This window comes from Toxorhynchites rutilus, chromosome 2 (assembly GCF_029784135.1).
Source record: "Toxorhynchites rutilus septentrionalis strain SRP chromosome 2, ASM2978413v1, whole genome shotgun sequence".
Lineage (NCBI taxonomy): Eukaryota > Metazoa > Arthropoda > Insecta > Diptera > Culicidae > Toxorhynchites > Toxorhynchites rutilus.
In genome coordinates, this window is record NC_073745.1 from 182,014,145 (window position 1) to 182,029,538 (window position 15,394).

The 15,394-nt window shown below is 48.6% G+C and overlaps 1 protein-coding gene across 1 annotated transcript in view; it reads right to left on the reverse strand.

Annotated features, from left to right (window-relative positions):
* Positions 1 to 15,394, reverse strand: part of LOC129764290 (uncharacterized) — a 70,653-nt gene that overhangs the window by 53,110 nt on the left and 2,149 nt on the right. The gene's annotated exons all lie outside the window — the stretch shown is intronic.

Consider the following 15,394-nt stretch of genomic DNA (forward strand, 5'->3'; position numbering starts at 1 on the left):
GCAAGGGCGGTAACAATAATATTGTCAAAGCTTCAACGTAAGTGGAGAGATGACCAGAGAATGGCCCAGTGAATAAGTGCATGAGCACAGCCTCCCCCTGAAGTAATACCGAACGGTGGTCCCGGGGGGGAAAAAGGCACGACGCAAAGGAGGTGGTTTTTGGTAAGTAGGAATCTCACACTACCCAGTCAACAGGGCGATAGGGTGTCTATGCAAGATTTCCACCTTCTTCAACAAAAAAAAAAAAAAAATTGACTTGTAGCGTTCTACGACCACATTAGCGACGAGAAGCCCGACTACCGCGAAGGTTTGCCAGATATTAGCGATGTGACGAACTTCTGGGCTGGTATTTGGGAAACCCCAGTACAACATCGCGAAGGGCAAATGTGGTTAAGACGGGAGGAGGAGAGTTGTGGTGAAATTGGAGAGATGCCAGCTATCATCGTCGGAGAGAACGATGTCCGCGAAGCCTCGCGGTACCTGAGGAACTGGGCAGCACCGGGCCCCGATGGTGTCCAGAACTTTTGGCACAAGAAGCTGACCGTCGCACATCCAAAGATAGCTGAGTGCTTCAACAAGGTGCTACGTGACCCACACAACCTTCCTGAATTCGCCACCCGTGGCGTCACCTTCCTCCTCCCGAAAGACAGCAACACATTGAACCCATCAAAGTACAGACCGATAACGTGCCTATCGAGTCTGTACAAAATACTGAGCAGCATAATTACCGCCAAAGTTTCTGCTCACTGCGAACAGCATCACATCATCGCAGAAGAGCAGAAAGGATGCAGGAAAAATACGCATGGCTGCAAAGACCAGGCCATCATCGACGCAGCCATAGTCGGCCAGGCGGTATATAACCAGCGGAACCTAAGTATGGCCTACATCGATTACAGGAAGGCTTATGACTCCATACCACACTCGTTTCTCGTCCGGGTATTGGAGCTCTACAAAATTGATCCCGTCGTCGTTAGGTTCCTGCAGCATGCGATGAGGCAGTGGAGTACGTCTCTGCACCTCAGGGATGGGGAAAATGTGTTGCAGTCTAGAACGCTGCAGATAAAGAGGGGGATATTCCAAGACGACTCTTTCAGCCCGCTTTGGTTTTGTCTGGCACTGAACCCCCTCAGTAGGACGCTCAATAGAAACGGTCATGGCTATAAAATAAGGTATGGCGACGGCGCCCACGAAGAAGTGACCCATACCTTCTACATGGATGATCTCAAGGTCTACGCTGATTCACGTCAGCGTCTAGGTGTAGCTATCCGGGTTGTCGAAGACATAAGCAGGGACATCTGCATGGAGTTCGGCCTCGACAAGTGCCGCTGTGTCCATCTGCTGAAAGGGCAGCTTACCGAATCCGGAGGTTACGAGGTCTATGACGGCGAGTTCATAAGAGACATGGTTCGTGGTGAATCCTATAAATATCTTGGATTCCGACAGCTCACCGGGATTCGCCACTCCGACATCAAGACGGAGCTGCGAGACAAGTTCTTGAGTCGAGTGAACTGTGTCCTGAGGACTTTCCTCAACGCGGGGAACAAGGTACGCGCGATCAACACATTCGCGGTTCCCCTGCTGACCTTCAGTTTTGGTGTAGTCAAATGGAGCAAAACTGACCTAGAGGACCTTGAGAGGAGGATGAGGAAAGCATTCAAAGAAGCCGGAATGCACCATCCTCAATCGGCACTGGAGAGAGTTTCACTGCCACGCAAAGAAGGGGGACTTGGAATAGTCGACATATCTGCACTGTGTGTTGCCCAGGTACGACAACTGCGCGAGTACTTCGCAGAACGCGCAAACCAAAACGCGCTATACCGGGCTGTCTGCGCCGCCGACAGAGGATACAGCGCTCTGCACTTGGCGCAAGCGGAGTACCAACTCAACTGCAATCTGCAGACAGTGGAGGAGAAGATTGCAGCTTGGAAGCAGAAGACAGTGCATGGTGCCCACCCCCATCAACTGGACCGGCCACACGTCGACAAGGCCGCATCTAATCTGTGGCTAACGCGTGGTGAACTCTCTTCAGTAGTAGAAGCCGACATGATAGCCATCCAGGACAGGATAATGCCGACGAGAAACTACAGGCGGTACGTCTGGCATCAAGACGTTGATGACATTTGCCGGATGTGCCATCAACCAGGTGAAAACATAGAGCACATTATGGGAGGCTGTCCCGTTTTGACCAACGCAGCCTACACCGAGCGCCACAACAACGTGGCCCGTATTGTTCATCGACAACTGGCGCTCCAATGTGCTCTACTGGAAGACAACGTACCAAACTACCGGTACCTGCCTGCACCTGTCCTGGAAAATGACCGTTTCAAGCTGTACTGGGATCGCACTGTTCTGACCGACCTCTCGATCCACCACAACCGGCCAGATATAATGGTTTACGACAAGAGCGACCGCAAAGTCACCATCATCGATGTCGCTATTCCACTGAACCAGAATCTGGAGGAGACCCACGGTCGCAAAATCTGCAAGTACCGACCATTGGCCGTGGAGCTCAAGGAACTGTGGGGGCTAAGGGAGGTCCCAAGAATTGTTCCAGTCGTTCTCTCTGGAACTGGAATTGTCCCGAAGACACTTCTGGAAGCGCTAAAGGTGTTGAACATGGAGAAGGAATTGGCCGGCATCCAAAAGTCGGTCATCCTTAGCACCTGCGCGATTGTCCGACAATTTCTCGGTCAGGACTGAAACAGCACGAGCATGCAGATACGTGCATTCCGCAGAGCCTAGTCCCCCTTTGGCATTCAGAAGCCCGGGGGCAGGTGAAAATTCTGGCTAGGTTCGCCTAGTTAAGAAGTGAGATAAGTCTGCCAAAAACATTGGTTCTCAAATGGGGATCAACACTAGGGTAGGAGCCTACCTGTTGGTCTCAAATGTTCCTATCTCACGCCTCCACGAAGATTATATGACGACATTTTTAGATCGGGCGTGAACTGGAAACACACACCTGGTCTTGGCTCCGAGAACGGGTGTCGAAAGTGGCTAAGTGAGGGGGTGCGAGCGAGTCAGAGCGCTATATCTCTCCCGGGGAAGGCCTCCCGGGTCATGGAGGCCTTGCCAACCCGCTGTCTCCCGGGCAAAGGAGATACACCCAGACAATGGAGCTAAGGTCAAGACGAATACTACGAATGCGATCACCCGAGGAGGGTCCCCGAACTGGAGCTGGTCCTGGAACGGGCGTAAGAGCGAGCGGCCAGCGGCTGGAGGGCGATGTGCAAGAGCGGGCCACCAGCCGGGTTCAACCCGAAGAGCTACCGCCACACGGAAACAGCAGCCATCGACATTACCAACGAAACGCTGCGCCTACGAGGCGTGTTGCGACTGTCAGACGACAGTCGTCCACACTTGTGGGTACTACTAGGCGACGGATCATGTGGACACACGAAATGAACGAATTCGTGATCCGCGCCTATTACATCTGCACTGCTTTGGAGACGGACATGAGCGGTCGCTCTCGAATACTCGCAATGTTCGAGGAAGCGTATCCAGAGTTCGTCGGGAGGCTTGACCAAAACGCGATGAACGCGAGGCGTAGAGCGATTGTACGCAACAATATGCTCTCCCAAACGCAAGTCGACGAGATCAAGCAGCAGGTGCAGAGAGAACTAAGCTCCAGAACAAGCAGAGCAAGCGATGTGTCGAGACGAAGTTCAGTACGGCTGAGCAATTCATTCGCGAGTGGGGCACGCGAATCAGCACCAGTGGAGGCCACAGTACAACAACCCTCTGAGCCGGAAGATCCACAGCCAGATCAACAACTACTACGCGATCTGGTCTTCCATTACGACGAGGCGATCTCACAGTTCCGCGACACGGACCCTATGTCGCGCCCCAGGATCCCGAAGTTGCAGCATTCCCGCAGGCTGACAAGTGCAGTAAAGCTCATGAACGAGCACGTTCTTCCGCTGCACTTGGTTGATGCTGAGAACATGGAGGAGCTGCAACTGAAAGTTTACTGTGCTGCTGTGGCGACCGCCAAAAGTTTAGGATACCGTATTAGGCCAAGAGGCGGACTGCTCCAACATCTCCGTGAAAGGCGTGAGCCTCCATGGCGAAGAAGATTGGAGCAACGGATCCTAAACAAGCGCGCCGCAATTGGAAGACTGATGGCGTACAAAAGAGGCAGCAGATCGGTGAAATTATGTCGCCAAGTTGCTGTGATCGTGCGGCCTACTGAACTTCGCCAGCTGGGAGCTCACCAGCTGACGGAAAAACTCGACACACTGGTACAGAAATTGAGCGTCCTTACAAAACGGCTGAAACGTTACTCTGACTCTGCAAAGCGCCAGGAACAAAATCGGATATTCAGAGATAACGAGAAAGCGTTCTACGACCACATTAGCGACGAGAAGCCCGACTACCGCGAAGGTTTGCCAGATATTAGCGATGTGACGAACTTCTGGGCTGGTATTTGGGAGACCCCAGTAGAACATCGCGACGGGCAAATGTGGTTAAGACGGGAGGAGGAGAGTTGTGGTGAAATTGGAGAAATGCCAGCTATCATCGTCGGAGAGAACGATGTCCGCGTAGCCTCGCGGTACCTGAGGAACTGGGCAGCACCGGGCCCCGATGGTGTCCAGAACTTTTGGCACAAGAAGCTGACCGTCGCACATCCAAAGATAGCTGAGTGCTTCAACAAGGTGCTACGTGACCCACACAACCTTCCTGAATTCGCCACCCGTGGCGTCACCTTCCTCCTCCCGAAAGACAGCAACACATTGAACCCATCAAAGTACAGACCGATAACGTGCCTATCGAGTCTGTACAAAATACTGAGCAGCATAATTACCGCCAAAGTTTCTGCTCACTGCGAACAGCATCACATCATCGCAGAAGAGCAGAAAGGATGCAGGAAAAATACGCATGGCTGCAAAGACCAGGCCATCATCGACGCAGCCATAGTCGGCCAGGCGGTATATAACCAGCGGAACCTAAGTATGGCCTACATCGATTACAGGAAGGCTTATGACTCCATACCTCACTCGTTTCTCGTCCGGGTATTGGAGCTCTACAAAATTGATCCCGTCGTCGTTAGGTTCCTTCAGCATGCGATGAGGCAGTGGAGTACGTCTCTGCACCTCAGGGATGGGGAAAATGTGTTGCAGTCTAGAACGCTGCAGATAAAGAGGGGGATATTCCAAGGCGACTCTTTCAGCCCGCTTTGGTTTTGTCTGGCACTGAACCCCCTCAGTAGGACGCTCAATAGAAACGGTCATGGCTATAAAATAAGGTATGGCGACGGCGCCCACGAAGAAGTGACCCATACCTTCTACATGGATGATCTCAAGGTCTACGCTGATTCACGTCAGCGTCTAGGTGTAGCTATCCGGGTTGTCGAAGACATAAGCAGGGACATCTGCATGGAGTTCGGCCTTGACAAGTGCCGCTGTGTCCATCTGCTGAAAGGGCAGCTTACCGAATCCGGAGGTTACGAGGTCTATGACGGCGAGTTCATAAGAGACATGGTTCGTGGCGAATCCTATAAATATCTTGGATTCCGACAGCTCACCGGGATTCGCCACTCCGACATCAAGACGGAGCTGCGAGACAAGTTCTTGAGTCGAGTGAACTGTGTCCTGAGGACTTTCCTCAACGCGGGGAACAAGGTACGCGCGATCAACACATTCGCGGTTCCCCTGCTGACCTTCAGTTTTGGTGTAGTCAAATGGAGCAAAACTGACCTAGAGGACCTTGAGGGGAGGATGAGGAAAGCATTTAAAGAGGCCGGAATGCACCATCCTCAATCGGCACTGGAGAGAGTTTCACTGCCACGCAAAGAAGGGGGACTTGGAATAGTCGACATATCTGCACTGTGTGTTGCCCAGGTACGACAACTGCGCGAGTACTTCGCAGAACGCGCCAACCAAAACACGCTATACCGGGCTGTCTGCGCCGCCGACAGAGGATACAGCGCTCTGCACTTGGCGCAAGCGGAGTACCAACTCAACTGCAATCTGCAGACAGTGGAGGAGAAGATTGCAGCTTGGAAGCAGAAGGCAGTGCATGGTGCCCACCCCCATCAACTGGATCGGCCACACGTCGACAAGGCCGCATCTAATCTGTGGCTAACGCGTGGTGAACTCTCTTCAGTAGTAGAAGCCGACATGATAGCCATCCAGGACAGGATAATGCCGACGAGAAACTGCAGGCGGTACGTCTGGCATCAAGACGTTGATGACATTTGCCGGATGTGCCATCAACCAGGTGAAAACATAGAGCACATTATGGGAGGCTGTCCCGTTTTGACCAACGCAGCCTACACCGAGCGCCACAACAACGTGGCCCGTATTATTCATCGACAACTGGCGCTCCAATGTGCTCTACTGGAAGACAACGTACCAAACTACCGGTACCTGCCTGCACCTGTCCTGGAAAATGACCGTTTCAAGCTGTACTGGGATCGCACTGTTCTGACCGACCTCTCGATCCACCACAACCGGCCAGATATAATGGTTTACGACAAGAGCGACCGCAAAGTCACCATCATCGATGTCGCTATTCCACTGAACCAGAATCTGGAGGAGACCCACGGTCGCAAAATCTGCAAGTACCGACCATTGGCCGTGGAGCTCAAGGAACTGTGGGGGCTAAGGGAGGTCCCAAGAATTGTTCCAGTCGTTCTCTCTGGAACTGGAATTGTCCCGAAGACACTTCTGGAAGCGCTAAAGGTGTTGAATATGGAGAAGGAATTGGCCGGCATCCAAAAGTCGGTCATCCTTAGCACCTGCGCGATTGTCCGACAATTTCTCGGTCAGGACTGAAACAGCACGAGCATGCACATACGTGCATTCCGCAGAGCCTAGTCCCCCTTTGGCAATAGAAACGGTCATGGCTATAAAATAAGGTATGGCGACGGCGCTCACGAAGAAGTGACCCATACCTCCTACATGGATGATCTCAAGGTCTACGCTGATTCACGTCAGCGTCTAGGTGTAGCTATCCGGGTTGTCGAAGACATAAGCAGGGACATCTGCATGGAGTTCGGCCTTGACAAGTGCCGCTGTGTCCATCTGCTGAAAGGGCAGCTTACCGAATCCGGAGGTTACGAGGTCTATGACGGCGAGTTCATAAGAGACATGGTTCGTGGCGAATCCTATAAATATCTTGGATTCCGACAGCTCACCGGGATTCGCCACTCCGACATCAAGACGGAGCTGCGAGACAAGTTCTTGAGTCGAGTGAACTGTGTCCTGAGGACTTCCCTCAACGCGGGGAACAAGGTACGCGCGATCAACACATTCGCGGTTCCCCTGCTGACCTTCAGTTTTGGTGTAGTCAAATGGAGCAAAACTGACCTAGAGGACCTTGAGAGGAGGATGAGGAAAGCATTTAAAGAGGCCGGAATGCACCATCCTCAATCGGCACTGGAGAGAGTTTCACTGCCACGCAAAGAAGGGGGACTTGGAATAGTCGACATATCTGCACTGTGTGTTGCCCAGGTACGACAACTGCGCGGGTACTTCGCAGAACGCGCCAACCAAAACGCGCTATACCGGGCTGTCTGCGCCGCCGACAGAGGATACAGCGCTCTGCACTTGGCGCAAGCGGAGTACCAACTCAACTGCAATCTGCAGACAGTGGAGGAGAAGATTGCAGCTTGGAAGCAGAAGGCAGTGCATGGTGCCCACCCCCATCAACTGGATCGGCCACACGTCGACAAGGCCGCATCTAATCTGTGGCTAACGCGTGGTGAACTCTCTTCAGTAGTAGAAGCCGACATGATAGCCATCCACGACAGGATAATGCCGACGAGAAACTGCAGGCGGTACGTCTGGCATCAAGACGTTGATGACATTTGCCGGATGTGCCATCAACCAGGTGAAAACATAGAGCACATTATGGGAGGCTGTCCCGTTTTGGCCAACGCAGCCTACACCGAGCGCCACAACAACGTGGCCCGTATTGTTCATCGACAACTGGCGCTCCAATGTGCTCTACTGGAAGACAACGTACCAAACTACCGGTACCTGCCTGCACCTGTCCTGGAAAATGACCGTTTCAAGCTGTACTGGGATCGCACTGTTCTGACCGACCTCTCGATCCACCACAACCGGCCAGATATAATGGTTTACGACAAGAGCGACCGCAAAGTCACCATCATCGATGTCGCTATTCCACTGAACCAGAATCTGGAGGAGACCCACGGTCGCAAAATCTGCAAGTACTGACCATTGGCCGTGGAGCTCAAGGAACTGTGGGGGCTAAGGGAGGTCCCAAGAATTGTTCCAGTCGTTCTCTCTGGAACTGGAATTATCCCGAAGACACTTCTGGAAGCGCTAAAGGTGTTGAACATCGAGAAGGAATTGGCCGGCATCCAAAAGTCGGTCATCCTTAGCACCTGCGCGATTGTCCGACAATTCCTCGGTCAGGACTAAAACAGCACGAGCATGCAGATACGTGCATTCCGCAGAGCCTAGTCCCCCTTTGGCATTCAGAAGCCCGGGGGCAGGTGAAAATTCTGGCTAGGTTCGCCTAGTTAAGAAGTGAGATAAGTCTGCCAGTAATTGTACGGAGAAAGTTTATTCTTTGTTGACATTTTTTACTCAGATACCTAATATGGGCCCCCCAAGTACATTTGGAGTCGAACCAGACCCCAAGATACTTGAATGACATAGCATGAGTGATCGGTTTACCCAAAAGTTGAAGCTTTGGTTTTGCTGGTATATGCTTCCTAGAAAAAAACCACCATCTCTGTTTTCTCCATGGAGAATTCGATCCCTAGCCCAATGGCCCAGGTTGAAAAATTGTTCAAAGTATCTTGTAAGGGTTCTTGCAGGTCGGATTCATTTGATCCTACGACAGACACCACTCCATCATCTGCAAGTTGTCTTAGGCTGCAATTTTGTGTAAGGCAATTGTCGATGTCGCTTACATAGAAGTTGTACAAAAGGGGGCTTAAACATGAGCCCTGAGGGAGGCCCATGTAAGAGATCCGACTCACTGCCGAATCTCCATGAGAAAAATTCAAATGTTTCTCACAAAGCAAGTTATACAACATATTATTCAATAGAGGCGGCAGACCCCGAGAGTGTAATTTGTCTGACAGGACCTCTATTGAAACTGAATCAAACGACCCCTTTATGTCCAAGAATACTGAAGCCATTTGTTTTTTTTCGGCGTAAGCCATTTGAATTTCTGAAGAAAGCAACGCAAGACAATCATTCGTCCCCTTGCCCCTGCGGAACCCATATTGTGTATCTGAGAGTAAGCCATTCGTTTCAACCCATCGATCAAGGCGAAACAAGATCATTTTCTCCAACAATTTCCGTATACAAGACAGCATTGCTATTGGGCGGTACGAATTGAAGTCGGACGCGGGCTTTCCAGGTTTTTGAATAGCTATAACTCGTACTTGTCTCCAATCATCTGGAACAATATTATGTTCCAGAAACCGATTGAATAAATTCAACAAGCGATGTTTCGCCACACCAGGGAGGTTTTTCAACAAGTTGAACTTAATTCTATCCGATCCTGGAGCCGAATTGTTACAAGAAAGGAGAGCAAGAGAGAATTCTACCATCGAAAACTCGGAATCAAGATCGCACCTATCTTGTGGTATGTCTCGAACAATTTTTTGCACAGGAGCGGAATCAGGACAAACCTTCCGTGCAAAATTAAAAATCCATCGATGTGAATATTCTTCGCTTTCATTCGTTGATGAGCGATTTCGCATGTTTCGAGCCACTTTCCATAATTTTTTCATTGACGTTTCTCGTGACAAACCTCCCACGAAATTTCGCCAATAAGCACGTTTTTTCCCTTTGATCAAATTTTTGAAATGATTCTCAAGGGCTAAATACATTTGAAAATTTTCAGGGGTTCCACGTTTCCGAAAAGCTTTAAATGCATTCGATTTTTCTACATAAAGCTTGGAACATTGGCTATCCCACCATGGATTGGGAGGCCTTCGGCGAATGGTGGAACCTGGGATGGATTTCGTTTGAGCGCGAACCGCGCTGTCATATATCAAACGAGAAAGGAAGTTATACTCTTCCAATGGAGGTAAACCATCTCTGGAATTGATGGCTAGAGCAATCGCGTCCGCATATTTTTTCCAGTCAATGTGTCTTGTGAGGTCATATGCCATGTTTATAAATTCAGAAGAATTCGACCCAATGGTGATGGAAATTTTGATTGGCAAGTGATCACTACCGTTGGGGTTCTGGATTACATTCCACTTGCAATCTAACGATAGTGAATTCGAGCAAAGCGAGAGGTCAAGAGCACTTGGGTTAGCAGGAGGTTTAGGTACACGTGTTGTTTCCCCAGTGTTCAAAATGGTCATATTGAAGCTGTTACAAAGGTCATATATCAACAATGAACGATTGTCGTCGTACTGTTCCCCCCAGGCAGTTCCGTGAGAGTTGAAGTCTCCCAAGATCAATCGTGGCTCAGGAAGGAGTGAGCACATGTCATCAAGTTGTTTGCGGCTAACCGCAGCTCTCGGAGGCCAATACAAGCTGACAATACAGAGGTCTTTGCCTCTGATGTTTGCATGACAAGCAACACCTTCGATCCCTCCAATAGTTGGAAGGTCAATTCTAAAAAATGAGTGGCACTTATTGATCCCCAAAAGCACCCCTCCGTATCTATCATCACGGTCCAAGCGTATAATATTAAAATCGTGGAAAGAGATCTCATCTCGCGAAGAAAGCCAGGTTTCGGACAGAGCAAAAACATCACAATTGAAGTTATGAATTAAAAATTTGAATGTATCCAATTTAGGGATAAGACTACGACAATTCCACTGTAAAACAGTGATATCTCCGACCTCTCTATTTGAATTAGACATCAAGAGAGATAATCATTGCAAGGAGGGGCCATGTTTGCATCAATTGTTGCAAAATTGTCTTTAATACTGGAAGCATTGAGATGACAATGGTTCTGATGGAGTCGGAAACATTAAAACACTTGAAGATTTGATCCAAAAGGTCAGACAACTTTATAAATCCCGATTGGGAAGTTGAACTGGACGAAAAAATAGGGACAGTTGGGGTTTTTGATGTCCCCTCGAGTGCTGGGTCGTTCGAAGATGAAATATTCCCACGGAAGCCAGAGGATATAACCGTGGGGACTTGTTCTTGAACTTTGGGAGTGGTCACATTTTTGCGCCGGGGATTCCCTTTGAAAATAAACGGTGTGCCCTCGCTAGCTGTGTCCGCTTCCATTTCATCAACTGGCAACGCGGAAAAGGTATTGTGTGTTGAGATTGGTTGTTGTTGTTGAGCCAGTGGAGAAGCGCCCTTTAAAATTTCCGCAAAAGTACGTTTCGAGCGTTCCTTTAAAGAGCGCTTCTGCTTCTCCCAGCGACTCTTGTAAGTTTCACAAGCTGAGAGCACGTGTGGGGATCCTCCGCAATATGGACACTTATGCTCAGTCGCACTGCAGGATTTCCCCACATGTTGCTCTCCGCAAGTGGCACAGCGCTCCTTGTTGGCACAATAATCTGCTGTGTGACCAACTGACTTGCATTTGTTGCAAGTCATGGGCTTTGGCACGAAGAGTCGCAGTGGTAGCCTCAATTTGTCTACCATAACGTAGTCAGGGAGGGCGGAACCAGCAAAAGTTACTCGAAACGAGTCGGACGGCGTGAATTTTGTTTTTCCCTCTTCCTGGGACACTTTTCCTAACTGTTGGCAGTCCAAAATTTTAACTATCGACAGAGGAAGCTTTTTAAATCTGCCATCTCCCTTTTTTATAAATTCGCTCGTCAGACCCGTTTCTGTAATCACCCCCGAAATTTCTACGTTATGGCAGGGCACATAGGCGCGATATTCTAGGATGAATCTATTGTCGACAACAATCTCGTTAGCTTGCTTCCGATCAGCCACGACAACACGCAGTTTGTTCGGTCTAACCTTTCTCATTTCGACCATGGAGGAATAATTTTTTGTCAGATCTTTCATAATCTGAATGACGTTCAGCGATTTCCCGTTGGGTTTGGGCCGGAAGAAAACAACATTTCCATGGACCAGTTCCAGGTGCATCCTCTGGATAAACCTTGACACGGGGAGAGGACAAAACAGAAGAAGAAGACGAGGACGAGGTTTGGGCGGGAACGGGGACGGTAGAGAGGGGAGATGAGGTGGATGGTTGAGAGGGATCAGGAGCAACAGATGAGGAATGCGAGGTCGATGGTTGAGTTAAAACGGGGGGGTTCGGGGGATGAGTGGCGAGGTTTGTGGATTTCTTAGAGGGGGGCTTTTTAATCGACGACTCTTCTGTATCACACGGAACGCGCTTAAGCGACTTTCCGGCACCTTTTTGTGCAACGGAAAGGGAGTCATCGAAGGAGATCTCCATATTAAAAGACCCCCCACCTTCATCCATCATTTATGTGGCTGATAATTGCAATAGTTTGAATGATTCCTATAACCTAATAAAAAAACAAAAAATAATAAAACTACTTGCTAACGCACACCAGTGCGATGATTGCGGTAACGGCTGCTGCTCGATCGGATGATTGCAGACGCCGCTGCGATTGTGCACTTTTCAGTCCGGTGCTCGTTCTCACGTTCTCACTCACAGCGATTCACACGAGATGCACCAGTACAATTGAACTTAGCGATCGGCTGATCGCGTGTTGGGCGCTCGGCACAAATGAAATGGTGTATCACACCACTAAGCGCGTTCTTCCACACTGATATTGTGTGCGTGCGACTGACCACCGTGTCCGACTCCAATTTGCGATGGCGATGAATTGGCGAGAAATGAAAGCCAGCCACTTTGGCAGGCCATGTTGCGGCTTCTCCACTCGCTGATTGCGAGGTTGAACACAATGTCCACAAGACCACGGTAAACGCGTGATAATAAAAAGACGGGTGGGTAATGTCGGGGACATAACCGGAGTGACGTAGGACTATACAAAACGGACAGCTTTTGTTAAATATATATTTTAAATATATTGTTTTATTTTCTTCTCCTACGTGAATACCTACCTATCTACCTTTAAAATGGATTAGTTTACTGTTTACTCTTCATGAATATGTTGATGTTTCTGAAAAGAACCTTTGGTGTTGAGTTTTTGTTATCACTCGATATTCCCATCTTGTTCGGTTAAACCTTCCTGTTTAGCTATTGCGTTTGCCACTCGCCACAGCTTTCACAGTTGGAAAATTTCTTCCCATCCAGCTTGTGACATGTTGTTCAGTAAATTACATTTGATGCGACGTGCCGGAGAAACACTTTGCCACTCACTGAAACTAATTGTTGCCTTGATGAGCGCCGAACCGAAGCTGCTCTGTTCTTGATGCGGGTTTTCTGATTGTCGTGAGCAGCTTTGCAAGCCAACTCGAGCACTCCGACGGCCGAAACTCTATAATCGCTGTTAGGTATACTGGTGCTCCGGCACCAATCCGTTCGGCCTAGTTACCTAGTTACCCTTGCAGTGAATGCGACCAACAGGGAACTGGAGACTTGCACGGTTCGAGTGAGACTTTGCCTTTCCCTTAACTTGTCCTCCTTTGTTACGTCCACGATGCCGATGCCGTACAACCACACGGGTTTACGGTTTGAAAGAAAATAAGATATTTTTTTGGGGTCCGCGTGTTTTATACTCTAGCGGTACACACTGACAGGATAGAGACAAATCGGCAGACTCAGCCAGAGGGGCGAGTCCAACGAGACGAACGAATGAGCGTTAAAAGGGAGCGATGGCAAAAAAATACATTCATTACGATTTGTTCGCTCGTTGGATTCACATGCAGGCTAAAAAGGGTCCTTTTCAGGATCACAAAATTATCTTCAATCAAAAGAGTTTATTGTTTTGTTATCACTCGATATCCCCATCTTGTTCGGCTAAACCTTCCTGTTTAGCGATTTGTTGCCACTCGCCACAGCTTTCACAGTTGGAAAATTCCAACAACATGTCCCATCCAGCTTTGTGACATGTTGTACAGTAAATTACATTCAATGCGACGTGCCGAAGCGCCACTCAGTGTCGCATTGGAGGCGATTTGAACCTGTAATTGAACATTTGCGACTTTCAACTTTCAATCTGGAAACAATTTAAGAATTGGTGAAAATTGAATAATCAGGAAAGTCCCCAACTATCAATAAGCTCAGAACAACTGCCAAATTCACATACTCATCAGATCCTGGCAAACAAATTATGAAAAAATCAATTTGTGTTTTATTATTATTTTGGATAATGTTTTAGAAAGCATTGAACTGTATTTCCTAAACTCTTTTTTGGAAGGTTTAATGGCCCTGAAAAGCGCCTTGTTTTATGGAATGGTTCCAATTTAGAAAACTTAGTACTCGTGGTTTTGAAAAAAACCATTTCGAACGCCCTCGATGCCGCCTTGTTCTGGATATTCCACCAAAGCAGTTTGTATAAAGAACAAACTTTTTTCTACTGCTACCTGATGCCGTTTTGCGATTGCGTTTGCCACTCGCCACTCGCTGCAACTGCCTGTTGTCTTGATGTCCACCGAACCGAATGTGTTCTGTTCTGAATGCGGGTTTTCTTATCGTCGCGAGCAGCTTTACCAGCCAACTCGATCACTTCGGCGGCCGAAACTATATAACGCCGGCTAGGTGGACTGATGCACTGGTACTAACGCGCTCGGCCTAGCTACCCTTGCGGAGAACTCCAGATCAACACGGTTCGAGCGGGATTTTGCCTTTCCCTTCACTTTTCCTCCTTTACCATGTCCAGACATGGCTGTGCTTGGGTTGGTTTGTTGATGTGTTATGATGCGAACCGATGTGGTGTACGGTTTGAATGAGAATGATCGTTACGGCAGCGGAGCGGGGATTTTTAAGCTGACTGGTTGGCTCGAGAACTACGCATGTGTGAGACTGCGACCAATATTTCGTTCATTTTTTTCTTTTTCCTTTCCAATCGTGCTTCATTCTATTTCGCTGCTGCTCTGGTTGCCCGTTTTGATCGGTACGATTTGAGGAGCACAAAAAGGACCAGTCAAAAATGGGCACATAGATCATTTTGACAATGCTTGATATTTCACAATTATTCAATTATTTATCTCAAGAAAAATGAAATGTTATTCGTTATGATAGATGCGTAGATATATTTCCTATCAATTTATGCCAAAACCATTGCGATCTATTGAGAAATGCTCGAGTTATAAGCGTTCCAAATCTTGCATTTTTTCCTACTTGTTCAGTGCCTAGATTTCCATTTCACCCCCTATATCTTCCGGTTAGACGTAGTCCTACGTCAAAAACACCAGGGCGAGTAAGGTTAATAACAGCTTACGGCACTCGATCACGATTGATTTACCATAATGTAATGGAACAGAAAACTTAACGCCTAAATAGCTACTACTAACTACTGTGTAATTTACAATTTATAGAAACATAAACATATGTACATGTACACACTTCAAACCCGGCTCTGTTACAGCTAAAATGCTAATGA